This window comes from Lissotriton helveticus, chromosome 12, assembly GCF_964261635.1.
Source record: "Lissotriton helveticus chromosome 12, aLisHel1.1, whole genome shotgun sequence".
Lineage (NCBI taxonomy): Eukaryota > Metazoa > Chordata > Amphibia > Caudata > Salamandridae > Lissotriton > Lissotriton helveticus.
In genome coordinates this window covers 254,475,208-254,494,850 of record NC_136073.1, presented here as the reverse complement: position 1 = coordinate 254,494,850, position 19,643 = coordinate 254,475,208, and the positions used below count along the sequence as shown (strand labels likewise).

Genomic DNA, 19,643 nt, shown 5'->3' with positions numbered 1-19,643 from the left:
TATTACTGCACACTTATCTTTCTAGGGTGCAAATGTCAAAACTGGTTAGGTCTTCACATGGAAGATGGACGAGTGCAAAACAAACTCATCTTTTTCTTTCTGGTCAATCTAGTCTGGCACCCATAATACTTTTGTCCCCTCATCAAACCTCTACAGAAACGTACCATCCATGCAGGAATAGAAATAAAAAAGTCTGGAGTTAGACTACTGTGCTCCTGGAACCTGTACATTGTGGCCATCCTATCAGCAATAAGGAGACAACAGAAAAATGAATGAGTCCGCTACGGTTTCAGACTTATGCTGAGCAATCCCTAAACCACTGAACGTCTGTATACTATCAACCACTACTGCAATGCCAGGAATCCCTCCTCATCAAAGGAAATCGAACGCTAATAGCCTGTACCTAGGCCTACCTGACTATCTCACTCAGTGCCTACAAGTAGTGCAGAATCCAGCGGCCAGAGCGATCCATAGACCGAAGCCTAGATCTCAAATGATTCCCATCCTCAAATCTCTGCACTGGCTTCGAATGAAAGAAAGGATCAAGTTCAAAGCCATGGTGATATTTTTTGAAGTACTCCATGGTTTAGGCGCTAAGTACCTTAAGAAGTGTGTCAACCGCTACATTACAACTAGGACCTTAAGATCCTCTACTGCGGATCTTGCTCGCACCCATAAAATACGCCTAGCATTCATAGGGGGGGGGGGTGATCCTTCGGATTTCTGAGTGCACAAACATGGAACAGCCTACCCGCCTCATTGAGAGCCTCAGCTGACCTGTCAACATTCAGGAAACATCTTAAAACTTGGCTTTTCAAGAATTAATCTCACCTTAGTGACCGAACACTGGTGTCTACCTCAGCACCAGGACACTCTAGTTTGAGAAGCTGTGCGCTATATCAAATCCTTTTCATTCATTCATATAAGAGTAGAGGGATGTTATGTTATGTTATGTTAAATGTGACTTGTAAAGCGCACTGACACCGAAGCTTCCTGGCGCTGATAGACAGAACAGAGGAGGGGGAGCATAGGAGACAAAATTCTAACCAAGAATGGGGAAAAGGTGGGTTTTTAACATTTTTCTGAAATTCAGAAGGGAAGGGGCGGATTTAATTGGGAGGGGAAGGAGGTTCCAAAGCACAGGGGCTAGATAAGAGAGACGACGACCGCCGAATCTCTTAGTTTTAGTCTTGGGGGTGACTAGCAGATCACGGTGAGCTGATCGGAGATTGCGTATAGGACAGTGAGGGCGAATGAGAGATTTGAGGAAGACAGGGCCAGAGCAATGAAGTGCCTTGAAGGTGAGGCATGCCACCTTAAAGGCGGCCCTTCGATCGACTGGGAGCCAATGGAGACTGATGAGCAGAGGCTTAGCTGATTGCCATCTGGGGGTTCCATGAATCAAGCGGGCCGCTTGATTCTGGACAACTTGGAGACGCTGTATCAAAAATAGTTGTAGACCGTGATAGATGACGTTAGAAAAATCCAAACGGGAGAGTACCAGTGAGATAACGATCTGGGTGAGTGCTGCCGAGGGGAGAAGGTGACGAACTTTGCGGATCCTCCGAAGTTGGTACATACAAGAGGAAACCACTGCTCCAACTTGGGCCCTAAGAGAGAGCTCAGTGTCAATGATGACACCTAGGCTCTTCACTGTTTTTACTGGAGTAGGGGGGGAGCCAAACTCTGGAGGCCAGAACTGCGGGCCCCAGTAGATGTGACTAAGTCCGGGGAGAAGGAGCTCGGTTTTACCGGGGTTCAACTTCAATTGGTTCTGGTTCATCCAGAGTTGGATGTGAAGCATGGCTCCATGGAAGGTTTTGATGGCATGTGGTGAATTGAGGGAGAAAATGATTTGTAAGTCGTCAGCGTAATTATACGTGACGATGTCCCATTTCGATAGTGACTGAATGAGTGGCCGGAGATATAAATTAAAAAGGAGCGGGGAGAGGGACGAACCTTGGGGAACACCACAGGACGTGGGGATTTTTTGGGCAGTATAGGGACCCAGGCGGACCGCCTGTGTTCTTCCCGTTAGGAAGGATTTGACCCACTCAAGTGCAACGCCCTGGATGCCTGCCTGCCCGACACGGTGCGGAAGGATGTTATGATCCACCGTGTCGAATGCGGCAGACAGATCCAGTAGGACGAGGGCCTGGGGGATTCCCGCGTCCGCGTTACTCCTGAGTGTGTCAAGAACTGCCAAGATGATGACCTCTGTCGAGTGGGCAGGTCTAAAGCCCGCCTGGGTCGGCTCAAGATAGCAGGAAGATTCTATAAAGCTTGACAGGCATCGGGTGACATGGGCCTCCATAAGTTTAGAAAAGTAAGGGAGAAGGGAAATGGGGCGATAATTCGACGGCTCCGCCATATCAGCGCCAGGTTTTTTTAAAAGAGGTACCAGGATGGCCTCCTTGAAGGAGATAGGACAGATGCCACTACTAAGAGATCTGTTGATTAAATGTAAGATACAATCTGGTAAGTTGAGACATATGCTCCGCAGTACAGAAGGTGGACAGTAGTCGTTTGGAGAACCAGATTTCACGCGATTGGCTAGTTCCGCCAATGAGGTGTTATCTAGGGCAGGGAAGGTAGTGAAGGTCAAAGGGTTATTACAGGAATTATCCAGTGATAACAGCTGGGGGAGTGGGGGAATGGATTTTTTAATTATTGAGATTTTTTCTTGAAAAAAGGAATTAAAGGTATCACAGGCTTCCTGAGTGGGGGTCTGAGCTGGGAGGGTTCTGTTGTCTGTGGTTAGCTCATTCATGACTCTAAACACTTCCTTAGATTTATCGTCTGCCGAGGAGATCCTGTTGGAAAAATGTTCCATTTTGGCTGACCGGATGGCCGCTTTAAGATCCTTACGTGCCGCCAAATAGGGCTGTTTGGCTGAGTCCGAGTAGTCACGTCTCCAGATACGTTCTAGCTGACGTGTTTTCAGTTTCCGAGCTTTGAGGTCGTCGGAAAACCACCTGTGGCAGTTCCGGTGTCTAGTACAGGGGAATTGGACTAGGGGGGCAAACAAGTCACTGGCCGACACTAGCCAGGAGGCAATGTCTTGTTCTAATCCATCGATGTCGTTGGAATCATGAGCAACTGGACAAGAGTCTGCCAGGGTAGTGAGGAAGCCCAGGGAGTCGTATGAGCTCCATTTTCGGGAGAGGCCACCAGCCATCAGGGGGGCAGGGATTTGACCGGCAATTGTGATGGTAGTGTCCACCAGATGGTGATCAGACCAGGCGCACGGAAGTATGTCTGGTGGGGACAGCGACAAGTTGCAGGTCCAAATCTGATCCAAAATATGTCCCTTAATATGAGTGGGTTGAGAGACATGTTGATCGAGGTTCAGATTTTTTAGAGTCTCGAAAAGCTCGGTGGCATGGGGGCCGGCATTTGCATCACCAACCCAGCAATTTAGGTCGCCGAAAATAGCGAAGCAGGAGTGCAGTGTAAGAAGGGAGGACAGTTGTTCGCTCATGGTGGTGGGGAAAAACGGCATAGAATGTGGAGGCCGATATAAGAGGAGAACAGTGAAAGGGCCGGTGTCCGTTTGCACATTAATGAGTAGATTCTCCACCTCCGGAAGGGGGAGAGAGTAGGAAGAAATGGGATTCAGACGTTTAGATATAATGGCTGCTACCCCGCCCCCGGGCCGGTCGCCAGGACGGTCGGCGTGTAGGATGTAATAATCGGGGGGAGGGCCGCCAAAATATCTGGCAGAGATTCTGACGTGAGCCACGTTTCTGTAAGTAGAAGCATGTCAGGATTAGAACTAGATAATAGAATAAAGATGTCCTCAGAGTGTTTCACAAGCGAACGAGTGTTCAAATAGGACACCCTAATGGACGTGGTGTTCCTAGACAGCATGGCTGAAGAAGAGATGCAGTTTGTTATTATGTCGTACTAACCCACCTTAGACTAAGTACTTCATTTGAATTATGTTAAATTATTTAATTTTCCTACACAGACCCATTCAATCTAAATCAAATCAAAAACCCAGTTCACTACACATTTTACGACTTGAGTTGTTGGGAAAAAATGCATTTTGAACACCATCTGTCTGCTTTCTCCAACCCTAAAAGCTCTTTTCATTGACCATTTCCAACCTAAGCCATCTGATGCACAGATCCCTCCCACCGCCAGGCTTGTTATTACCCTTAAGAAAAGGACAAGGTTTTGGCCTTTTGTCCAGTGAAAAGATAGGGGAAACAAAGACCTGAAAGGAACCAGAATTGTACAAACCTCAATTTCAGGCTTCCAAAACAGACTAACTTTGATTCGCAATAGACTAAAATCACAGTTTTCAACTTATAGCAACTGTCAGTGAATCTGCAAGTGACTGCAATCTCCACTATTTGTTGACCACAACTTCTCCCCTCAGTCCTTGCTATTTCATTCCTTCCCATACGTTTACCACTCCACACTCCTATGCACTCAGATGAGCACTGGCAGTAGCAGATCCGTGACACTGCCATGTCAACAAAGTAACTGGTGTGCCCAATATTGCTGCTTGGGCGGTGTCCCTAGAGGGTGCCATTAGCTCTTATGTTCTGAAGAAATTTCTGGGGCTGCAGATTCCACATCATCAGCATTTGGCACATTCACCGTACAATTAAACCAGAGTGAATGCACTTTGGTTTAGAGGCTGCTCCTGAGCCTTGAAATTACTTCACCAGTAGAGGAGGCCTGCCTCAACTATACGGGGCAGCTCTCGTAAAAGTGGCCCATCTTGATGGAAGTCTAGGTTTTGGAACAACGATTTGAGGTATTTCTTGACAACATATTCTGATATTTGACACCTATGGTCAGCTTAACAAGCCAGCTTGATATCCACCAGACTGTGCAAAACTTTTTTCTGTAGATCTCTTCAGTACCAGAGCAGCTCCTAAAGGAATCTCCTCCACACCATCTCAGGCTGGAACCAGACTATTTGAAGTTCAGAAGAAAATTGAAGATTATACTATTCTATTCCGCTTGCACCCAGGAAAGCACATTATCAGCCTTGTTGATTTCTTATATTGTTCCATCTCAAATTCAGTTTGTGAGGCTATTGCACGTAAAGGTGGGATCAACAACAACACAAAACTGGCGTAGTTTAAAGCTCACGCTTCTAATGCGGGGCAAAATACACAAGAACTTCACAGCCAATATATAAAAAAAGCAAGTTCATGTTTGCTCCAAACAGTCTTAACACAATGATAAAGGGACATACATACTGTGAGAGCTGGCTTTAGGGATTAAAACTTCTGAACTTTGAACGCGAAAGCCATAGAAACACACTTTCCATGACAATGATTGGACTGTACTCAACTATTTGATTATGAGCAGAATGAAATGTGTTTGCAATTTCTGCTTCATGAAAACAATCTCGTATGAGCTTTCAAAGAGCGTCTCTTTATGGCCAAAATGGCACTGTCCTTCGTGTGGGGGTGCTTTGGAATTGCGCTGGAGTCATCTGTGAGCAATGTCTGACGCCTCTCCATAGGTTAGCAAAGCGTGTAGAGGAGTAATAACAAATGCACTGCGAGCTTTAGAACAAATGCCTTTAAAATGGGTAAAACTTCATAGGTTGCAAGTATTGTATTCACACAATTGCAGCTGGTCTCACAGCAGGATTTGTGGCATAGAGATAAATCAGCAATGGCAATTAACAGATTAGAGAACGAAAAGCAAAACACATCCAACCCAATACAAGACACGCTTTGACATCATCCTGAAACCGGATCAAGAACAAGTGGAGGTGTGGAAGGGATTCGACGCGGAGGAAGAATAGATTGTGCCAAGTTTCCTAAGAATGCGCGTCACGATCCAAATACTGCCAAGTTTGTCTTTATCTAAATGCCTCTTGGGAAGAGAAGAACAAGGTCAGAGAGTGGATTAAACGTTTGTCGACCAAATTCAGGAGGATAGATAGGTTCTTAAAAATCAGGATTAAACTGTGTCGGTATAAGTACTTGATAAGGCGATCCGAACGCATATAAATTATTCCAGGTTTTTAATGTTTCTGCAATTTTACTTTAGGGCTGCGAGCGTAACAGACAGGGCTGCGAGCGTAACGGCCAGGGCTGCGAGCGTAACGGCCAGGGCTGCGAGCGTAAAGGCCAGGGCTGCGAGCAAACGGCCAGGGCTGCGAGCAAACGGCCAGGGCTGCGACCTTGGAGCTGGGAACCAGGTTCGAGTCTCGGCGTCAGCTCAACATACTTTGAGCCTACCAAAAATGAATGTGTCCTTGTGTAACGTAACCGGTGCTCCAATACCTTCGGGTCGAGTTCACGCTATAAAAAAAGAAATAGCAAATTCCACTACCGACTTGGGTCACACGTGCCTCAGGAACGGAATGGCATGTTGGGCAACAGACTACTGCCTGGGTGGTCGATGCGCACTGCGCTGTGATTCTTCCACACTTTACGAGTTATGCTGGCCGGCGAACACTGGCATTTACATCCCAAAATGCTGCTGCAGTCTGAGGTCCATGTCGGCCAGCCTCATGCTAATGCGCACAATCACAATGGGTCAGAACCGGCAGGCACAACATGAAGTGCGTCACGCGCCCTCAGCTCACTGCAATCCTGGGCGCCCTCCGCTCTCTGCAATCCTGGGCGCCCTCAGCTCACTGCAATCCTGGGCGCCCTCGCGTTATGAGGCTTGGATCGAGGTACGGCCGCTGTTTTCAGGCCGCACAGATAGGTCTCTACACGGGGAGGGAGAATAGGCTGAGGGGGTGTTTGGGGTGTGGTTGTGCGGTTTACTGAAATGGTTTCGCACAGGCCACAACGACCTTCCTGCCTCGCGACGTTTGGTCGTGTGACTCGTGTCCACCCAGCCACTACAGCCAGCAGGATGAGTCACGCGAGAGCGGCAGCGGATTCCTTTCATGGCTTCTTCAAGGGGTTAACATGCCCCACCTAGATGCGGCTAGCACTGGTAGTGAGTACCAAGACTGCCAAAAATAACAGCAGCGTGCCACACACTGCATACACTCACAAATCTAGTTTCATTTGAGATGAATAATTCACCAACTGCCTCGTTTTGCTGCCTCCACATGGCCTAATCCAGGCTTCTCCAACGAGTAGCACGTGAGCTACTGGTAGCTCTCCAGTGACTTGTGAGTAGCTCTCCTTTGTACAGCCCAAACTGTTAAATTAGAAATATTTGCTTGGTTCAAATATTATATGTATACCAACATTGTAACGTGTGAATTCAAGATAAACAAGCATTTTCAATGCAAAAGGTCTCGCATTTACACCAGTTTGAGCTATTGACATTGTAAATGACAATGCCTTTTATTTTTGTTTTCGTTTTTAAAACATAAAAATGCATTGTCATTTACAATGCCAATAGCTTAAACTCTCGTATACCAAACACGTAGGTATTCTATATATCTGCAGTGATGGTGATCTCACACCTATATCTGCAGTGATAGTGATCTCACACCAATACCTACAGTGATAGAGATCTCACTCCTATATCTGCAGTGATGGTGATCTCACACCAGAATCTATAGTGATAGCGATCCAACACCTATATTTGCAGTGATGGTGATCTCACACCAGTATCTACAGTGATAGCGATCTCACACCTACATCTGCAGTGATAGTGATCTCACACCAATATCTGCAGTGATGGTGATCTCACACCTATCTCTGCAGTGATAGTGATCTCACACCTATCTCTGCAGTCATAGTGATCTCACACCTATATGTGCAGTGATGGTGATCTCACACCAGAATCTAAAGTGATAGCGATCTCACAGCTATATTTGCAGTGATAGCAATCTCACACCTATATCTGCAGTGATAGTGATCTCACACCAATATCTGCAGTGATGGTGATCTCACACCGATATCTACAGTGATGGTGATCTCACACCTATATCTGCAGTGATGGTGATCTCACACCTATATCTGCAGTAACAGGGGAAACAGCTACTACAACGCGGCCGTTTCCACGAATGCACTAACCACGCATGCTTTACAACACATGCGTGGTTACCACTATAACCTTTACCACTCATTCCTTTACTACGAAATACGTAGTAAAGGAATGTGAGTTAAAGGTCGAATAAAAAAAGGGGGCTTGGGGGGGGGGGGGGTCTGACTCTAGAGGTGCGGTCGTTGTACAGAAAAGCAGGATTGCCCAGTGCAGGGGGGGGGGGGGAGTCTGGCCACGTTCCTATCCACAGGAGCCCCTGTGGTGGGCCTGGACCAAGTGCCCATAAGAACGTCAGTTAGTGCTTCATTGAACGGCAGCAGAGGCTCCGAAGAGCTTACTGCCGGCTGAAGCACCTCAGTCAGGAGGTTAGTCCTCAGGGCCACCGTAGGGAGTTAGAGATCAAGGGCCTCGGCTGCCCTACGCAAAAAACACATCATAGGTCACTCCCTTCTCCGAAGCCACAGAGGGAGGAGACTGGAAGCCAAGGTCAGGCGATTGGTTAAGACCACTGGCATCCGCTAACTCTTCAGCCTAGTCCTGATCCAACTCACACTGCTGTGTGAGAGGGTCGTCGGACTCCTCTCAGTCCTCCCTTTCCTCCATCGGCATCAGAATCGTCAACGAACGAAGCCGGACCTACGTCGGGTTCAGTTTTGGGGCTGAAACCGGGGCAGACGTCGTCTGAGGGACTGGACTACGTCACAGGAGGTACCGGGGGAGTCGACGCCGGCGGAGGAGTCGTAAGGTCAACTGGAATCGACCGAGATACAGGCCTGGATCCCAGAGGGTCCTGCAACGCCGGGACCAAAGTCATTGGCAGCGCCAAGGCTGAAGCCACTGGCAGCACAGGGCAAGGCCATGGCTGCAAGAAAGTCTTGCACCTGGGCTGGTGTCGCTCCCGGACCCGGAAAGGTGGGAGGCCAGGGTCGACTGCAGAGGCTCCGCTTGAGCTGCGGGGGTGGTACCGCCTGCACCCTCAGCCGCGACTTGCATGTGGAAGTCAGAGAGCGATGATGCTTCTTTGACTTCTTTTTAGAGTGCCTCGACTTACCTCACCCAGAGTGCGAGGACTTGTAATCCGAAGAATAGTGATGGTGGCTCTGTGACCGGTCCCTCGACTTCCTCCACGACCGGGACCTCGAACGGCGCGGAGCCGACTTCCAGCAAATTTCGGGACCGCTCCCGCATAGTCTTTGGCGCCATGGCCCGACAGTCGGAGCATGACCTGGGGTCATGGTCGCGCTCCAGGCAGTAGAGACAGGTCGTGGGGGTCTGCAGTGATGGTGATCTCACACCTATGTCTGCAGTGATGGTGATCTCACACCTATATCTGCAGTGATGGTGATCTCACACCTATATCTGCAGTGATGGTGATCTCACACCTATATCTGCAGTCATGGTGATTCACCTTTTTACTGTTAGCACATCACTATAGCATGGCCAAGCGAAAAGAGCCCCTGGGGCGTGAAGGGGCGTCTTGAGACCTCAATAAAACAACAAAGGAAGGCTAGACTCTGGTGTTGAGCAGTGACTTGTTGAAGAGTTGAAGGGAGCCTCGGCAGCTGGCAGGGGGTCGGGGGTGGGATGGGAGGGGAGATGGTGCACATGTGCTCTAGAGGCAGAGGGGGGGATGGTGTATGTATATCAGCACAGAAATCCGTTTAAACTAAACATTAGATTTAGGGGGAGGAAAAATACTGTAGCGTGAATGTTTTATTTCGGTGTAGACTGTGTGTGATGCTGTTTTGTAATGTCGTCACTGGCAGACATAATCACATTTAGAAAGAAAAAACAGACTTCGAAAACATGATCCGTCACTACAGGCCTCCCTTAGATAAGAAATACTGTCACGACAGCCATTAAGCAAACGATCCAGTCCGGATGGGCAGTCCAAAAAGGAGACAGGGCGGTAACAAAGAAGCCTAATTTTCAATGGGAGGACATCATTTAGCATCAACCATGACGTCAGCCAATGAAAATGATGGGCGGGGCTTCAAGTGCCGTTCTGAAATCTCCTCTACCACAATATGCCTCACAGAGCGAGTGGCGCACGAGCGCTGCAACGCTAGGCGAAACCTAAAACTGTATATTTTGAGACCTATAGTTTCCAAAACATATGTAAAGCTGATATTTGAATGATAAATTCATGCAGCATTGTGACACTTATTGCCATATTATTACAGTGGTATTATTATCTTAGTGCCAGTGCCATCGCATAAGTGGCTATTGTGCATTACCCTTGTAGCAGCTTTCCAAACCGACAAAGCCCTTTTTAGGGCAAGCCTGGGCAGTGCATGTGCTGCTCTGCAAGGCATGCTGTATTCGAGTCTGGACTTGATGACCCGCCCGCATTTGTCATTGGCTTGTGTCATTGTCCTTCGTAAATGTTGGCTTCTGATTCGTTAATAGGCTTGTTAGTCCCTCAGTACTGCTGTATCTTCATTTGTAACCTCCCATGAGGACTGGCACTTTTACTACTGTTACACGATATGTCTTATTTAGTCTGTAATGTACTATTTTCCTTAATGAGTTTCTCCTACTGCAAGCACAACATGCTTTCCTGCAACATTCAGCCCTCCATGCGCGCTTTCCATTTTCAAGCAGCCCGGCTGCTTGGTGTTGGTGTTGCAGCAAGGGCTCGGTGAAAGTGAATCACGCCTCTCAGCGCCGACAACAGTCCAAAGCAGAAATCGACTGTGCATAAGGGGTCTGATTAACATACAGCAGAGAATGGTCACCAGACTGTGGGGCACTTCTAACGCAGAGCAATGGAGTTGGAGACCCACTGAAAGCACAGTGGATAAAGTAAACAAATGTCTGGTGAGGCAACAGCCAGTTGAAGTAGTGGACGAACCTCCCATTCCAGTCCCTCACCCCAGGGGCGGACTGAAGCAACACTGAAGGCGTGATTAAAAGGGCTAGATGAATCACACGCACTCTTATGGAGTGCTTAAGCAAAAATTAATAAGAAACAAGCATTTGAATGCAATCGCGGCACCTGTGCTTTGGCTTGAGAAGTTTACAGCCAAAGCACGAATACCGCGATTGAAAGCAAAGTAAACAAGCGCTGGTCACACCCCGCACCTGTCACACAAAAAAAACCACACGAGTGGTGCGCGCTGCACTAATTAACAAGTGCTAACTGTTTTCAAGCACTCGTGCTTGTACTGGCTGCGGGAGCGAGCAGTGGCGCACCAGCCATTTGTTTTTAATTCGCACGCGCGCCGCTGCTTGCTCCCCCAAGGTGGATGCCAGCACAAGCACGAGTGCTTGGAAAGAGCGGACCGATTTCTAAAGGTCACTCCTAGAGTAGCGAATGCGCGCTGCCTAGGCGAGACCTAAAAAGCTAGGATGTACACGTATCCTGTGCTCAGTTTGCGCACATAACACAAACAAATCCCACTTCTTAGAATGCATATCGAAATTCCTACTGAAGTCGGCACTGCTAGGGTGTTAATAGGGGGAGAGCAATCCTGAACAATGTGCTTACAATTCACATCTTTCCCAGCCCATGGATAAAGATTATACATTTCACTCTAGGGTACACAACGTATCCTCACAGAGAGACTATTTCCTCATCCATGGTCCACTGCAGCAATTTCCCTTTCATACGGACATCCTACATAGAGAGATCTCAGATCACTGCCCGATCAGGCTGTTCCTTCAGCTAGGGCACAGATGACAAACAGGAAGGGGATGTCGAATGAGTACTGCTCACTATAAAACCCCGAGGAAAAGCTCCATCTGTCCACACGTTTGAATACACCACACTAAAGCATCCACTCAGTAAATTCGCCTCAGACACTGTGGGAGGCAGGCAAGTCCACTTGGAAAGGCCTCTGAATGAGGGACACCGCTATTAAAAATAGTGCACTTACTGAGAGAGCACGTTTAGATGGGACCGTAGCGAAAAACACAGTCGCTTACAATGTAGCCCCGTCCACCTCAACTGTTCACTTGCAAATCTCCAGATTAAGAGGGGATTCCTAGAGAATGTTATAAAACCCACAAGCTCCTGATAATCCCAATGTTCTAACAAGTAGAAACTGCAAATTTCCTGGGCTCCATCCCAAACAAGGCAATTATTACTGTGTTACTGAAAGCTAGTAAGGATCCACTAGATTGTGGGAGATACAGGCCCATATCTCTTATCCACATGAATGTCAACTTCCTGCCCAAAATACTGGCCACTAGATTAGATCATGGCATCTGTGATCCATTTCTCCCAGGTTGTGTTTGCAGCAGGGTGCTCATCCAGGAACCACCTTAGTACACGGACACACCTAATACAGGCCTCTTCTGAATCAGAACATGTGTGTTTAGCCAGCTCCCTTTCCAGGGAGAAAGCCTTTGATTGAATCGGGAGGTCGTATCTATTTAAAGTCCTTCATAGCTTTGTGCTTGGGCATCAGATTATACAAAATGTCAGGCGGTTATATAAAATGCCAGAGGCCCAATTTAACTCTTGTCTGTAGTTAATTTGAGCCAGTGGTTGCTGGTGGGGCCCACTGGCTCTCATTTTTGGCAATTATTTTTCCTATCATACATTTACTGAGAACAAGCGAGGGAAAACAACACAAAGGGGAAAGAAGGAGGAAGAGAAGGAAAACCCATCACAAAGGAAGAAAGCAGAAACCTACAAAAGTGAGATAAAGGTACAGCGAATGTCTGGTGGTGGATTAAACGCACCTTAGGTGGAATAAAAACTATGCAGCCTTGGTATTTGGCGCTATGACCACAGGCTTCTTAGCAGAGATTTAGGTACTGGCACTGAATCTTTTACAAATCAAGCACTGACTGTGGTGGCTTCCTTTGACACAGATTTCTCACATGGCGAGGGACACAACAGGGTTGCTGTTATGTTGTGTAATATATCTTTAAGTTTATGTATTCTACATTCTATGGAACACGTAGTACTGTGTTCTTGTATATGCATTCTGTATCATTCAGTTGATGCTGACTGGCTACCTGTTAGGCTGTGTACCTGCTCGTCTATGGAATACATATCTTAAACCTATTTTGGAGTGATTATCTTCAATGTAACAAGTGGCGACGAGGATGGGATACGAACCCACACATGCATAGCACAATGGATTAGCTAACCTCCTATGGGTACCATGGAAGGACCTAATTCACCTTGGGAGCACACAGAGATTGACATTATGGGTCCAATTGGAAATGATCAGAAATATATATTGGTGTTAATGGATTTGTTTTCTAGATGGCCTTTTGTTAAAATTGTAAATAGAGCAGATACAGATACTGTTTTGCGATTTTTAGATAAGTCATTCACTTTGGAGGGCATGCCGTCTGTTTTATTGAGTGATAATGGTGTCCAGTTTATGTCTAGTGAGGCCAAAGAGTACTTTAAAAGATTGGGTATTAAACATAAAACCACTGCTTTGTACAACCCAAACAGCAACAGCATGGTTGAGCGCTTCAACCGGGTTATCAAAACACCATTCTAATGTCGGTCAGTAACAAGGATTGGGAAACTCCGGTATTGAAAATGGTTTGGTCTTACAGAACCTCTATATGTGAAGCCACAGGTTATCCTCCGTTTGTTCTCATGCGTGGTAGAAATCCACGTACCAAATTTACACCTGGATGGTTGTTTAAATCTAATGTGGTTAACTAGTCTGAAAGTTTAGTTAAGGAAAAAAGTCAGGCTTCTCATCTCAAGAGCAGGGTTTGGTATGATTCCAAGCATAGGGTGAAGGATGTTGAGATTGAAGTAGGACAATGGGTAAGAGTTAAAAAACCTGGTAAATCTCCTAAGGAGGATAGTCGTTTTTATGAGCCTATGCAAGTAGTGGAAACTATGAATAATTCAGTACGCCTCACTGATGGACGTGTGTGGAACCTTAAAAGGATTGCTAAGTGTTCAGCACCTCCGGAATCCTCTAGCAAATCTTCTGATTTGTTTGATTTGGATGATTTGTTGTGCTCCAGTTCCTCAGAGTCACCTAATGCGAGTGTCATTAATCAAGACTTAGTTTTGGATGGTTCCAGAATTGCTGTTCCCAGTGTCTCTGGCCTTGTTAATCAAGATGAGTCGTCGTGTATGGCTGTTCCTAGTGTTTCAGGATTTGCCAGTCAAGAAGAGTCAAATGTTATCAGGAATTCTAGACGTGAAAAAAGGCCTCCTGTTTGGTTGGCTGATTATATTTCAGAAAGTTTTCCATTGTAGAAACAATTTAGTTGGTTTAGTTCATTCATGTTTTTTTTTTTTTTAGTTTATTGTTTTTCTTGTTATAAGGGAGGGGATGATGCCAGTTTGTAAGCATTTATGTTTTTTTTAATTGGGTTCCGAAGGGGATGTGTTATGTTGTGTAATATATCTTTAAGTTTATATATTCTACATTCTATGGAACACGGAGTACTGTGTTCTTGTATATGCATTCTGTATCATTCAGTTGATGCTGACTGGCTACCCGTCAGGCTGTGTACCTGCTCGTCTATGGAATAAATATCTTAAACCTATTTTGGAGTGATTATCTTCAATGTAACAGTTGCCCTTTCTCCTGGTTATAGTTACGGTTAGGTTTGGAACTGATGGTCCTGGCACTTAAAAAGTTCCATCAGATATACAGTGATGCAGACTGTGGCATCATGGTGAAGGACTCCTTTACGCAGATGAAATTCTCATGCGCTTAATAATAATAATACTAGGAAGCTTGTAGAGCGCACAGCTACCTCCAACAGAGGTGTCCCAGCGCTAGGCAGACTGTCAGCAGGGGAGGAGGGGAAGACTACGGAAAGCTAAACAGCCACGTTTTCAGAGCTTTCCTGGAGGTCGGCTCTGACTCCAGCAAGCAAAGGTGTAGAGGCATGGAGATCGAGTGTAAAAACTAGGTCATGGACAATCAATATTTGCCCGGCGGTATCGCCTCTTTAACCCCCAAAATATTAATCAATGAAGAGGCAGGCGCTGGAGACTGGAAGGCAGGAAACAAGGTTTATTTTCTCCGGAGGAGAACACATCAGTTCGGACAGCCAGTATCGTCACGAGGTGCTCTACCCGTATCTCTGGGGCCTGGCCTCTTATACACATTTTCATGATCTTTATTGCAGGTAACACATTCTTGTAATGCTTTGAAGTATGAAAGGACATCCTCTGAATCTCCCCTTCAGGCCCGTTCCCACACACATTTACAGTTGAAGTCCCCACCCCGGTCACAACAGGTGATGATTATCGCGCAGCTGGACATCCCGCCGATTCACGGGATGTGGGGGGTTGATCGGATCTCATAGGGTGGGGGCTTTGATCAACTCGAGGGTCCTTTGATGAGGGAAGCTTCCTACTGTACGGGGGGGGCAATAAACAGTATCCGCAGAGCTAGGTGGCGGCCTGGGAACGAGGAAGACAAACGGGCACACAGGAAAGGGGGTTTGTATCAAAAAAAGGGCCTGGGACCATGAAAGGAATGAAGGGAGGTGTCGCGCTGGGAACAGGATGGGGTTCTGGGGCAGAGCTGCGCTGAAGAGGGGTTTATGACCCAAGGCATGCGAGAGCGGGGGGTTGTCAGCGTGCGGGCTTTGCGAGGGCGAAGGGCTATGCTGGGGGTCAGTGGCGTGCAGAGGGTGGTTCTGATCGAGGCACCTAAAATGGCAGGTGCACACGACAAAAGTGTGGCATCAGGGAAAAAGGCAAGATGGCGCAGATAATGTTTACCAAACCGTACTAATTTTCCACAGTCCTCCCTTTAACATATCCAAGACATCTTGCTGGCCTATTTCCTATCCATGTCTACTGTGGCGGTCATAAGTAAAGAAGTAGGAACCCAGGTGAAGGAGCTATAAACATTACATTTAAAATCTTTCGTCTTAGGAGGCGGGTCTATCGATAAACTCGTTTGCAGGAAAGTCATAGTAATGCAATATCGGGCAAAAACGATTCTGTAGTGAGAGCATGGAGTACATTTCATAGATACTTGTAGTCATTCGGAATGTGAACTGATAGGTTATTACATATGTAAGTTCTGTTCATTTTTGGTGGGAGCATAATCAATACAATGGTGGCTGGGAGAGAAATGAGACGTAGTAAAAAACAATAATCAGGGGTGTCATTGTTCGAAGGGGAGGTCCCATTGTCATGGACCATCATTAGCGAGTTCCCAGCATTCTTTGTCGTCTTCTGTTGGCACGGTGGAGCTATGGGTCCAGCTCTATTCTAGTTTCCGCGTTGCAGGGCATGACCTTTTCCTCGCTTTTCTGGTCAAAAAGGTCCTTTTCGCCCTGTGTCCCTTTGAGTCGATTGTCAAAAAGTTCAGGTGGAAGAAGTGTGTGTAAGTAGTCCTTAGGGTAGGTCGGAGAAAAAGGGGGATGGAGCAGGGCCAGATCGGGAACAGACCAGGGGGACGGAAAATTTTAGGTAGGCGGGCTCATGACCGAGTTCAGAGAGCGGGGACTTTTCGGCACACGTTGAACATCGAGCAGGGGCATCAGGTCAGCCCTTTCCTCTTATTTTGTCGGAAACGGTGCCTCGTCCTGCGACTCCTTACTGTTGCGGTCTCGCCTTGGCCAGTGTCGCAGATGTTCCACGATCTGTAGTCAGGCCGCGTGCTCCCACATCCGGTCTCTCTCTCCTCCGACAGTGGTACCCTTAAATGAGTTTAAAAAGACAGTCTTTAGAGGATTGGCAGAGGAAGGTAATCACATAAGTCTATTTCTCTCCCAGCTCCAAGTGAATGAGAAACATCCGTTATTTTGGGGTTCACAACCAACATATAAATAATTGACGATGGGCTTGCTGGATTTATAATAACTTTCCTTCGTAACTATTTCTTTGGTGTTTGTTGGTGTTACATTCATTGTCGTGGTACGAGATCTGGTACCTATTCATTGCCTTTTGTTTATTACAATTACGTCAGTTCTTCTGGCAGAGACCCACTTTCCTAATACGAGCCTTACGAAGCTATACCGTTCTCCAGGGCTTTATATTTTACGAAAAAAGTGCAACGTGCTATCACCATGGTCTGATAGGTATCTTAATGAGGAACAAACATAGGCTAAACAATTTTCCATTCGATCAACGCATCCTACCTTTCAGCTAAACATTTTACTTCTAACAGGGTTTATTGCAACAATTTTTCTTCATTTTGGTCTAATCTTAACTTTTGCAAATATCCTTCTAATTCCTACATGGTCTCTTACAACCTGACTACTTCATTAAAAAACGAGGTCTTATGGAAGACAACTAGGAACATAGCAAACTGTGGTGAGGGACTATTGTCTTGCTTTGTGTCATGAGGGCGTTTATCTAGCAGAAGGCCACAGTTCAGTTGGTAAGCGTTCAGTGACATTTCTCGAATTCTAAACTCTGTAGCTTGCTCATCGACAAATCATTTCTAGGAACAACGGCTGGCCTGTGTTAGTCGTAAGACGACATCTCTTACAACCGAGGGTGAGGGACATTAAAAAAAACTCTCGCCTGGGGCAGCTGATACAAAACTGGGGGCGTTCTGGGAAGATGGGGATGTTTCGATCACCTTTACTCTTTGGGTATTGAGACAATTCGACGGGGAATGTCACGTTATCTGAGGCATTTTTGTTTATCATAGAAGCCACTGACATGTAGTTCCCTTATTACGGGTCAGATTAGGGAACCTCAGTCGTCTTACCTGTCCTTTCCCTTTTGGCCAATTCTAGGTTTCATCAATTTTTAGCAGAAAGGAGAGGTAGTGACACGGCATCAGGGTGATTTTATTTAAGACAAATTTTGTGCAAATACTTGCGGTATTTGGAGCCAATTGGGTGGTGCACCAGGGGTGGCAGTTTGCCAATTAGGTGCTAATCGTTCGGAAGAGTGAGAGTGTGGAGGGGAGAGAGAGAGAGAGAGAGAGAGAGAGAGAGAGAGAGAGAGAGAGAGAGAGAGAGAGAGAGAGAGAGAGAGAGAGAGAGAGAGAGAGAGAGAGAGAGAGAGAGAGATGTGCAACAATAGGCTAAATAGTACACGTGCGACGTGGGGAGTGGCCGTGTATTAAGATAGGCTATTCAGCGCTTTACGCAACATAAGACATTTCGGGTCTGTGTTAGAATTTCGAAAGCATGCAGTTTGGGACGGACGAGCATTAGGCCGGGTACAGGGGACATGCATTGAGTAGAAGACACCATTGTATCGCACTTCTCGCACTCTCGGTCCTTCGACCAGTCAAGTCAGCGCCTCAGTCGCACAAAAACATTTGCTCATAGTTTCAGACATACGTGACACGTGCCCATTCACGCAACACGGATTAGGGGTGACCGTGTGTCATCATATCATACAACTCATTGGCTCTTTCGTTACGAGAGCAGTTTGTGGGTGTGCTTAGGTGCCACCTTGCAGCGTTAGTCCGCTTCATGTATCAGACATAGCGAGGCTTCAGATCTTCACCGTACCTCGGTCGTGATTCCAATGTAACCTGTAGAGGGAGGAAAAAGAGGGGAAGGGAGGGGGACAACATTCGAGCATACCAAATGCATGGGCACGAAAGTCCTTTACTTACCTCATACTCGTCTTATCTCCTCGGGGTAGAATCCCTGGTGTCTTGGTTTCTGAAGCCAGGGGGGGGGGGGGCAGTGTGTCCTTATAGGCCGTGTGTAGGGAAACGTTAAAAATCAGAAGCACTTAGTGCGAGGTATCTAGTTGGTAGGTGTATCTAGCTATCGGGGTCCTTAAATCTTTTCCAACGCTGTGATGTTCTAAGGTATATCAGTTCTTCGGCCAACTCTGCTCCCTAGTACCTTTTAGTGCCGTACCTTTATAACATTCTATTATTTACACCGCTTCACTTTACCCGTCCTCAGAAGCAGAGGTCCTTCTCCATGCGTTAGTTCCTAAGCCAGTCGCATACCTGGAGGCAGAGTATCGTGTTTTAGATTCGATCTTCCATCTGGGGCTGAGCAACCATCTTCTAATAACCTTAAAGAGAGAGCAAAGCAGGGTGCACAGAAAAACTCTCCCGCTGATCCCACATAAAAAAACATGCAATACCTGTTCATAATTTGGAAAACCTTTATTTGCACAATCGTTCAGCATGTAGATATGAGGGTGCAATCGTATTTGGCCGGACACGGCGATGGCTGAAGTACGTACAGTAAGGGGGGGCTATTTTGCAGCATTTAAAACATTAAAAAGTGTTTATTTAGTCATCTGCAGGAAACTAAAAAGGTCTATCAATAGGTGAGGGATCAAGGGGCATTCATTTAATAATTGGAAGCACTGTCAGGCTAGTTGTAATCAAATTTCCTATATGCATACCGTGGGCGTGTGTCACAAGCGAGGTTACGTATTAGCTACAATAATATCATAATAAATCGTACATTGAAAACAACATTTTTAACGTGATCCTTTTACATGTTCGTCGAGTGAACCCTCCCTCTTTTTCGTCAAGTGTACAAAGGATCATATACATATCTCAGAACATCGAGTCTTTTTAGCTAAAAACACCACGAGGTGTTCGTAAGTTCTCATTGATTCCGGTGCCATTTTGGGCGGGGCGGGTTAGTCCGGAAGTAGCATCAGAAAAAATGTTTCCTACAACCGGCGGTTGGACCAGAGTCCTTTTCGGCAGTTCAAAAATTCATGTTAACAGAAGGGATGGCTATGTCGTGGTTATTTCGTTAGCGACCAAGGAAGTTGTTCCTCACTGGAAGCCGGCAGGGGCCGAGGGCTCCGGGGACTTTTGTAGAATCTTCAAGGCCGTGGAGGTGCTGTCGGAGGTGGG

General features: G+C 46.6%; 1 protein-coding gene across 1 annotated transcript in view; it reads right to left on the bottom strand.

Annotated features, from left to right (window-relative positions):
- SNTB2 (syntrophin beta 2) overlaps nt 1–19,643 on the bottom strand; it is a 266,934-nt gene that overhangs the window by 129,041 nt on the left and 118,250 nt on the right. The window lies entirely within an intron of this gene.